This window comes from Coffea arabica, chromosome 3c (genome assembly GCF_036785885.1).
Source record: "Coffea arabica cultivar ET-39 chromosome 3c, Coffea Arabica ET-39 HiFi, whole genome shotgun sequence".
NCBI classification, from domain to species: Eukaryota; Viridiplantae; Streptophyta; class Magnoliopsida; order Gentianales; family Rubiaceae; genus Coffea; species Coffea arabica.
In genome coordinates this window covers 7,219,094-7,229,615 of record NC_092314.1, presented here as the reverse complement: position 1 = coordinate 7,229,615, position 10,522 = coordinate 7,219,094, and positions in this window count along the sequence as shown.

Below are 10,522 nucleotides of genomic sequence, written 5' to 3'. Positions count from 1 at the left end.
TTTTACCAAAGCCTAAAGGCTTTTATGGTAGTTTACTAACCTTAATCCACAGGAAACCACAAAAGCAGGTTTAACTTATGTGGTTCCTGAGAAGACTAATATCCTAACCCCAAACCCCCCCAGACACCGATGTGGGACTTGACTAACCTATGCAGCTTAGCTGCTACTCAGGAATAAAGACCCCCCACTAAAGCCGGTATGGCCAGTCTGTCTTTTTTACTAGTTAGTTTCTCACTATGTATACAAATGCATATCATCTGATGTTGACATGAAATCTGAACATTTTTCTTCACAACGGAATTGGCGTGCCAAATAATTACTTATTACCCACGGCTTGTCAGTTCTGAAAATGAAGGCGGCTTTCATCCTCTCCACATCCTTGCCAGGATGCCAAATGTACTCCTGAGCAGCAGCTACCGTGGACTGTGGGATCGGATAATATATCGCTGTAAGTGATAGGGTATAATTTGTTAGTAATTTTATTATTAATTTCCCCTTCTATCCCGGACAAATATTGTGTTAATTGCTGGTATTTACTCATATTTGGTTTCTGGACCCAATTCCAGGAGTGGAGCAGATAACTACAAAAAGAGGGACTTTTGGATGCAAATTTGGGAGACTTTGGCAGAGAGAACTTGAAGGCTTGGGCCTTTGACTTCGGTGGGGACCACGGAGGAAAGAAAAAAGGGCTTTGGTCCTTTGGTTATTGAAGAAGAAGCAACGTACAAAGCCTAAGGAAACTAAGAAGGAATGGGGCAGCTTGTGGCCAATTGGTGGGGACCACTGGATAGCTTTTCTTTGGCTTTAAATAGGTAGCTAACGTACAGAAGACGGACGGCCAGCTTTTAGTTCTTTTGCTTTAGTTCAGTTTTTAGTTTTCCTTTCTTTTCCGAGGACTGGCCTCTGACACACGCCAGGTGTTTGACAATATTTCCCAACGGGGAAAACATCCTTCATTCCTTACTTTTTAGTACAAAACAATGCCTTCGCAATTTATTAACTCGTGTGATGATTTAATTATGCGGCGTGGCTAAGTTTTCCATCTAGTCAAGGGTCAACTCGACGGCGCAGTCCCGAAAATCTGTGAGATCTAATTAGTTTTCACGCGTTCCTTAATTTATTCATATTTGCACATTGCCTGCTTGTGTTTTCATGGGATTATTTTATTAATTGGATGTCAAGGGCCCGATGTTCAATGTGATTTATTAATCTCGTGCCAATTTAGTCAATTAAATCCGTAATTGTTTGATTGATTAATATTAGTGGCAACTGGTGTGTTTACACATTAGGGGAACGTGCAATCTAATTTAAATAACCCTCGTAGCGTGTTATTGGTTAGGGCTAGGTTTTTCTAATATTAATGCAATTGGGAAATTAATTCCTATGGTCGTACCTAGGAGTATTTGCTGATTAGGGGTAATCAACGGTCGTACCTTGGTTATCAATAATTTAAGAAAAAATTGGTCATCAGACTATAACTAGCCTATTAATAAATTAAGTGAACCTCTCCTGCATCAATGATCGGATAAATGGACTGTGCCTGAGTAGTTGCATCCTTGGCTAGAATTTATTTATTCTTGATTTAATTCCTGCTATATTCGTGCTAGTTAATTATTTATTTTTAGTTGAATTGTTTAATTGTTTTTAGTTTCATTCCGGTAAAACCCCCCCTTATCAATTGGACTTTAAAAAGAGACAAATATCTCCAGTCCCTGAGGAGACGACTTTACTTGCCACTACCTACTATTTTTGCCAACTAATTAATTCTGGTATATCGGATTCAGCAAACTCTTCGGGAACAGGGTGAATCAAGTAACCCATTGCACACCTAGAGTCCCTGCTCCAGTACCTAGGATTAATTATTGACAGCTCTTAGTGGTAGCTAGGTTCTATATTATTATTATTATTATTGCACAGGTTGACGACCTGCCAATTTTTGGCGCCGCTGCCGGGGACTGGCGTTATTATTTGTTTCTTTTTAAATTTCATTTTTGCTCTAATTTTCTGGTATTTTTCTAGTGTATGCCTAGGTCTTCTCGTGCAGGTGAATTGATTTTTGATCCTGAAGTAGAGAAAACCGCGCGTAGAACAAGGAAAGAAACCAGACAGCTCAGAGAGGAGCACTCCAGGGCTACATCTCAGAGACCTGAGCCCGAAGTTGAACCAGCAGATTCGTTTGGTGACACTTCAAGTGATTTTTGCCAAGAGAGCGTCGACATGGCAAACACACAAACATTAAGGGAGTTGGCTGCTCCAAACTTGACCCAACAACCTCTTTGCATAACTTTTCCTCGCCTTAGTGAGAATGCAGCTTTTGAATTAAAACCTGGTTTAATACATTTGTTGCCTGTTTTTCATGGTCTGCCAGGAGAGGAACCCCACAAACACATGCAGGAATTTGATGTGGTGTGTTCGAGTATGAAACCTTCGGGAGTAACTGATGAACAAATTAAATTAAGGGCCTTCCCTTTCTCTCTCAAGGATTCGGCAAAGGACTGGTTATACTGTCTACCTGCAGGCATTATCACCACGTGGCCAGAGATGCAGAAAAAATTTTTTGAAAAATATTTCCCTGCATCCAGAGCTGCTAGTTTGCGAAAAGAAATATGTGGCATCAAGCAATTTCACGGAGAATCCTTATACGAATATTGGGAGAGGTTCACCAGGCTGCGTACCCGATGCCCGCATCACCAAATAAGTGATCAACTGCTGATTCAGTACTTCTACGAGGGATTACTGATGAACGATAGAAATATCATTGATGCAGCAAGTGGTGGTGCACTGGTGAATAAGACTACCCAGGAGGCATGGGACTTAATCGAGCGAATGGCAGAGAATTGCCAGCAGTTTGGTACGAGAGCAGATGTTCCTACGAGAAAGGTCAATGAGGTAAGTTCATCTTCCATTGAACAGCAGCTATCGGAATTAACCTCATTTGTTCGACAGATAGCTGTAGGAAATGCACAGCAGGCCAAAGTGTGTGGGATTTGCACGAATATTGGTCATACCACTGACTCGTGCCCACAGTTACATGAAGAGGGATTTGAGCAAGCAAATATGGCTGGTAACATGCCCATGCCACGTAGACAGTATGACCCCTATTCCAACTCATACAATCCGGGTTGGAGGGATCATCCAAATCTAAGCTATGGGGGAAATAAGCAACAAAATTTCATCCCCAATAGACAGCAGGGCTTCCAGCAACAATATCAAACAAGGAATCAACCCTCCTCTACCTCAGGTATGTCCCTAGAAGACATGGTTAAAACCATAGCCTCTAATACTATGAAATTTCAACAGGACACTGAGGCCAACAATCAAGAGATGAAAGCACGTATGCAAAACTTGGAAAATCAGATGAGTCAATTAGCCTCAATTGTCAACCGACTAGACTCCCAGGGGAAGGGAAAACTTCCATCCCAACCTGAGGTGAATCCCAAGAATGTAAGTGCAATGACCCTCAGGAGTGGGAAAGAGGTTGAAGGTCCAGCACCAGTGGCTCCGAAGGACAAGAATGAGGATCGTATTGAGAAGGAGCTTGAGGAAGAAGGAACTCCTGGCACAAATGAAGAGGTACTACGTAACCCAGTGGGTCCAGTTAAGCCTAACCCACCACCTTTTCCTAGCAGGTTGGAAAGGCCTAAAAAGCAAGACAAGGAAAAGGAAATTTTGGAGATGTTTAGGAAGGTGGAGATAAATATCCCCTTACTTGACGCAATTAAGCAAGTACCCCGGTATGCCAAATTTTTGAAGGACCTATGCATCAATAGGAAGAAATTGAGGGGAGATGAAAGGATAATCGTGGGAGAGAACGTATCTGCAGTGCTTCAAAGAAAACTTCCACCAAAGTGCGGAGACCCGGGTATGTTCACTATTCCTTGTAAAATAGGGAACACTAGCATTAGGAATGCCATGTTAGACTTAGGAGCCTCTATAAATGTGATGCCCAAGGCTATATATGCTTCTCTGAATTTGGGCCCCTTAAAAGAAACTGGCATTATAATTCAATTGGCTGATAGGACTAATGCTTATCCTGATGGGGTGATAGAAGATGTGTTAGTACAAGTGAACAATTTAGTGTTCCCTGCTGATTTTTATATTCTTGATATGGGTGATGAACGTTCTCCAAATCCATCACCAATTTTGTTGGGGAGGCCCTTCTTGAGCACGGCTCGTACAAAAATTGATGTTAGTAAGGGCACCCTAACGATGGAATTTGATGGAGAAATAGTTCATTTCAGTATATTTGAGGCCATGAAATATCCGTGTCATTCTAATGCTGTTTTTGCTGTGAGTATAATTGACCCTTTGGTGCAAGAAGTATTTGAGATTGATGGCAGGGATGAATTGGAGGTAGCAATCACCAAGCATTTGGATCTGGAAGCAGCATGCGAAATGGAGTTAGACATCAATTTGCAAAGAATGGTTGGAGCCTTGCATTCACTAGGCCAAAGTCCTCTAAGGTATGATGTTGCTCCTATATTTGTGCCTGAACCACACCTAAAGCTATTACCTTCTATCGTGCAGGCACCTGAAGTGGAGTTGAAGCCCCTGCCCGAGCATTTAAAGTATGCCTTTTTAGGTGAAAAAGAGACGTTACCAGTGATAATATCATCCAAATTATCACCCACGGAGGAGGATAATCTGCTACGGGTTCTAAGGGAGCATAAGGAAGCTATAGGTTGGACAATTGCAGATATCAAGGGTATAAGCCCGTCTGTGTGCATGCATCGAATTCGCTTGGAAGAGGATGCTAGGCCGATAAGACAACCACAAAGGAGATTGAACCCCATCATGATGGAAGTGGTCAAAAAAGAGGTAATCAAGCTTCTGGACGTAGGAATTATTTTCTCTATCTCAGACAGCCCATGGGTAAGTCCGGTCCAAGTGGTGCCAAAGAAAGCAGGGGTAACTGCGGAAGAAAATCATGAAGGGGACCTTGTTCCAATTCGAAAGCCTACGGGTTGGCGCCAGTGCATCGATTACCGTAAATTGAACGCAGTGACCAAGAAGGATCATTTTCCCCTTCCATTCATTGATCAAATGGTTGAAAGGTTAGCCTGTCGTGCCTATTATTGTTTTTTAGATGGTTTCTCTGGTTATTTTCAGATAGCAATTGCGCCAGAGGATCAAGAGAAAACAACTTTCACTTGCCCCTTTGGCACTTTTGCCTATCGAAGAATGCCTTTTGGATTGTGTAATGCCCCTGCAACATTCCAGAGGTGCATGATTAGCATTTTTTCTGAATATGTACAGAGAATAATTGAGGTATTCATGGATGACTTCAGTGTCTATGGTGATAGCTTTGACGATTGCTTAGATAACCTGACATTGATTTTAAAAAGATGCATTGAGACTAACCTGGTGCTAAATTGGGAAAAATGTCACTTCATGGTTGAGCACGGGATAGTTCTAGGACATGTAGTGTCATCTAGAGGAATTGAAGTTGATAAAGCTAAAATAGATGTGATATCTGCTTTACCTTACCCCGTAACTGTACGGGAAGTTCGTTCTTTTCTAGGACATGCAGGTTTCTATCGCAGATTTATCAAGGATTTCTCAAAGATCGGGGCACCACTTTTCCGGCTTTTACAAAAGGATGTCAGTTTTGAATTCGACGAGAAATGCGAAGAAGCGTTCGAGAAGTTGAAAAAATTACTCACTTCTCCACCTGTCATCCAACCCCCTGACTGGAATCTCCCATTTGAAATCATGTGTGATGCCAGCGATTACGCAGTGGGTGCGGTACTAGGTCAAAGAGTGGGAAAGGCAGCCCACGCTATATACTACGCATCTCGAGCCTTGAACGGAGCCCAATTGAACTACTCGACCACCGAGAAAGAGCTCCTAGCTGTAGTTTTTGCTTTAGAAAAATTTCGTTCCTATTTACTTGGTGCTAAAGTTATTATTTTCTCTGATCATGCAGCCCTGCGGTATCTGTTGACCAAGAAAGAGGCAAAACCGCGACTAATAAGGTGGATATTGTTGCTACAGGAGTTTGACTTGGAGATCAGAGATAAGAAAGGGGCAGAGAATTTGGTAGCAGATCACTTGAATCGGGTACAAGTCACCAAGGACGATATCCCGTTGAGAGAAACCTTCCCTGACGAGCACTTATTTTCTGCTAATTTAACTTTGCCCTGGTATGCAGATATTGTTAATTTTCTAGTTACTGACAAGTTTCCTGCAGGATGGCCTAAGGCAAAAAGGGATAAGTTAAGGAGTGACGCAAAATCTTACATCTGGGATGACCCTTACCTCTGGAAACGTGGTGCCGACCAAATCATTCGCAGATGTGTGAGTGAAAATGAATTCCAGTCTATTTTAGCTTATTGTCACTCTTTTGCATGTGGAGGTCACTTTGGACCAAAGAGAACTGCTCGTAAGGTTCTAGAGAGTGGATTTTATTGGCCAACCCTCTTTAAGGATACCTATTTATTTTGTAAGTCATGTGATAAGTGTCAACGAGTAGGTAGTATTTCTCGAAGGGATCAAATGACCCAAACCCCAATGATTTTTGTTGAGATTTTTGATGTTTGGGGTATTGATTTTATGGGCCCTTTTCCTTCATCTTTCGGTTTTTTGTATATATTGCTTGCCGTAGATTATGTCTCAAAGTGGGTGGAAGCAAAAGCTACCCGCACTAATCATTCTAAGGTGGTTGCAGAATTCATTAAATCTAATATCTTTGTCCGTTTTGGGATGCCACGAGCAATTGTAAGTGATCGGGGTACCCATTTCTGCAACAAGACGATTGCTGCGCTTTTCAGGAGGTACGGTGTCTTGCACAAAGTCTCCACTTCTTACCATCCTCAGACAAACGGTCAGGCGGAAGCATCGAACCGGGAGATCAAGTTAATTTTGGAGAAGATGGTTCGACCCGACAGGAAGGATTGGAGTATAAGACTTGAAGATGCCTTGTGGGCATATAGAACGGCGTACAAGACGCCAATCGGCATGTCCCCTTACCGTTTGGTATTTGGGAAGCCATGCCACCTCCCTGTCGAGTTCGAGCATAGAGCATTTTGGGCGGTCAAACAATGCAACATGGATATCGAGGAGGGCGGAGTCCAAAGGAAGTTACAATTACAGGAGTTGGAGGAGATCCGCAATGAAGCTTATGAGAATGCGGTAATTTATAAGGAGAAAAATAAAATTTTTCATGACCAACAGATCTCAAGGAAGACATTCGAGTGTGGGCAAAAAGTTCTGTTGTACCACTCCAAATTGCAGTTATTTCCAGGTAAACTACGTTCTCGTTGGATTGGCCCTTTTGTTGTGACTAATGTCTTCCATTATGGTGCAGTCGAGATCCAAAGTTTGAAAGCTGAGAAGAAATTTGTAGTGAATGGTCATCGTCTCAAACCATATTATGAAGGGGTTCCAACTGAACGGGTGGAGGTGATGCACTTGGAGGATCCTACTTGCTTAGTTTAAGCAAATTATTGGACAATGTCTAGCCAAAGACATTAAAGAAAGGCGCTCATTGGGAGGCAACCCAATTGTTTCTTTTAATTGTTTGTTGGTTTCGTGTCATTGTTTAAATCTGTTTTCCTTGAATTTGACTGATTTTGGGTGTTAATTTTCGTTTTTGCTGATTTGTAGGCAACCTGCCCTCATGACGTGCCCGCGTGGTGATGTGCAGGACGCTCACGATCAGGAATTTCTGAACTTCTGAGAGCTCTCCTGCCCTCATGACGTGCCCGCGTCACGTTCGCGGGAAAGGTAAGGATTTGAAAAAAAAAAATATTTCATTATTATTATTGTTATTGTTGTTATTATTATTATGCCTTTCATTAAAAGAAGAAGAAAGATTATTTTATTAAAAAAAAAATTTTAAAAGAAAAAAAAAACTTTCTTAACCGTAGCAATCTCTTTTATTTACAAAAAAAAACAAAAACAAAAATTACCTTCTTTTCTTTTCTTTCTTCTCTTTCTTTTTCTTTTCTTTCTTTCTTCTTTCTCTTTTCTTTCTTTCTTCTTCCCTGCTCCCTCTCTGTCGACCGAATCACTTCACCCGCCGCCCAGCTCCCTCGCGCGCGCCGCCACCTCGCGGATCTCGCACGCCGCTGCCTCCCAAAGCCACACCAGCCCAAGCTGCCAACTCCACTGCTAGATCCCCCCGCACGAGCCGCAGCCTCTCTGCTCACGCCGCCGCTGCCCACCGCAGCAAGCTCCTCGCGCGCCGCCGCTGCTGAAGCTCCATCGCCTTCCATCCACTTCGCAGGCCGCAGCAGCTGCTGAACCCCCACTGTCGCGCGCACCGTTCGGCGTCCTGCCTTGCGCCGCCAGCCGCCACACAGCCGCTTCACCCACTTCACCCGCCACCAACGAGCAGCCCGTCGCTCACTCACGCGACGCACGCTGCCAGGCGTCGCCGCTCACTGCAAACCGCGCCCGCGCCACGCCTTCCGCACGCTGCTGCTCCTGCCGCAGCTTCCTCTCACGACACAGCTAGCTGCTCTGTCTGCCGACTGGCGGAGTACTGGTGGAGGTATTTGGACTTTATTCCCCAATTTTTGATAACTAATTGGAACTGCCTGGGTTGTTCCACAGTTGCTATTGTCAACGGGTGGAGGTCATTTTTCGATTGTGTGATTTCCGCCAGTGGTACTGGTTGGATTATTTTTGCTTGGAATTACTAATTCTTTTGGGTTGGGTGCAATTGGGCATCTAATTGGCCATCTGGAGCCACTTGTTGCTGAATATGAGTTAGCAATTTTTCTTGGCCAACTGGAGCCGTTAACTCGTGAGATGTTAAATGTGTTGCAATGCTCTGATTATTTGTTCGAGTTGGAGATGACTTTGTGAACATCACGTTGCTTGGGGATATTGCTTGAATTGCTGGATAACTCGCTGGGGTTTCTCTTGTGGTTTTAGTTGAGTTATTTCTGAATTGCTTGTTGAGTACTTGCTGGAACCCTTTTGTTTGCTATTGGCTGGGTTACTACTGGGAGGTTTTCGCTTTGTTATTGCTGGTTTCTATACCTGTTAGATTTTCTGTTGCCTTGAACTTACTTTGGGGGAAATGGTGAGACCGAAATCCTCCTCTAGGTCTAGGACCTCTCAGTCTCAACCCCCTCCACAAGCCTCTATTCCTGTCAACTCACCTACCAACCTACCCTCCTCTTCTAGTGTTCGAACCCGTTTGGGTAGAGATAGGGGTGCTCAGGTAGATGCACCTGTGCACTTTGGGGGGCACTTAACATTTACCAGACCCGCCGATCGGCAGAGATACGCTAAGGTCTGCGAGAGGCGTATAATATCCTGTAAGTCTTGTCATAGACTCTCTCTAACTGCCCTGGGTATACGGGAGGAGGTTAAGCAAATGTTCACAGCCATTGGGTGGCGCCCATATTTCCATATTTCTTGTCCCGCTTTTGTTGAGCTGATCCGGGAGTTTTACTCCACCTTTGAGTTCGAATTACCTACGAGATACACGGGTGAAACACCGAATGTCATTCATTTCCGGCTCATGGGTCGAGAATTCAATTTCTCCATTACTCAATTCAATCTGGCATTTGGGTTTATCACTAGAGAGTATGCTGAGACTAGGGAGTATGCGGAGAGTGCCTGTGACTACGTAGAGCCTTTCCTCTCCCACTACCATGATGTATGGGAGGACATGTCCGTCGATAGGCAACGCTACGATCCTTCCCGGTCCAGGAGCTCCTTTCTTAAGGACCCTAGCGCCCGCTATGTTCAGCGATTCTTAGCTTATAGCTACTCGGGGCGCAAGGACAGCTCCGGTATACTCTCTCGGCCCGAATTCTTCTTTCTCTGGAGTATGAAGAACAATATCAAGGTGAACTTGGGATGTTGGTTGGCCGCACAGTTCAAGACGGTCTTGACCAAGAAGAACAAACCACTGATCCTTGGGTCCTACATCACTCACTTGGCGACCCAGTTGGGAGTTCTTAACCTGGATGACCACGACCTCCATTTGGCATTTGAGATGGAGCACTTGGACGTAGTTTGCTTAGAGAAAATGGGGGTCGTCGAGCGTCTGCCAGATGGTTTTCACCAGTTTACCCGTCCGGGACCACCTCGAGCCCCGGGTGCACACCATTCGGCCCGGGCAGGGCCATCTTCATTCCCTGGGTCGGCCGCGGACACTGCTGGGCCGTCTACCTCTACTTCTGCGCCACCTCCACCACCTGGGACCGATGATTGGCAGCATCTCAGGGAGCAGGTTCAGGATTTGCAGGCCCGGATGACAAACGTCGACGCCAATGTTGCCGGCATAGCACATAATTTGGCACAGTTCCTGATGCATACAGGCTTTGCACCTCCGTTTCCACCTCGCCCTCCGTTTTGACCCGGTTTCAGGGAAGTTTGGTCATTTTCCCTCTCCCTTTTGTTTTATATTTGTCACATTGAGGACAATGTGTCCTATAGGTGTGGGGGGGGTGCCAGTGTTTTCCGTTTTTGGTAGTTTTTGGTTCTTAGTAATTTTTAGTTCTCAGTTTTAGTTCTTAGTTTTTAGTAGTTTTGGTAGTTTTTAGTTTTTAATAGTTTCTAG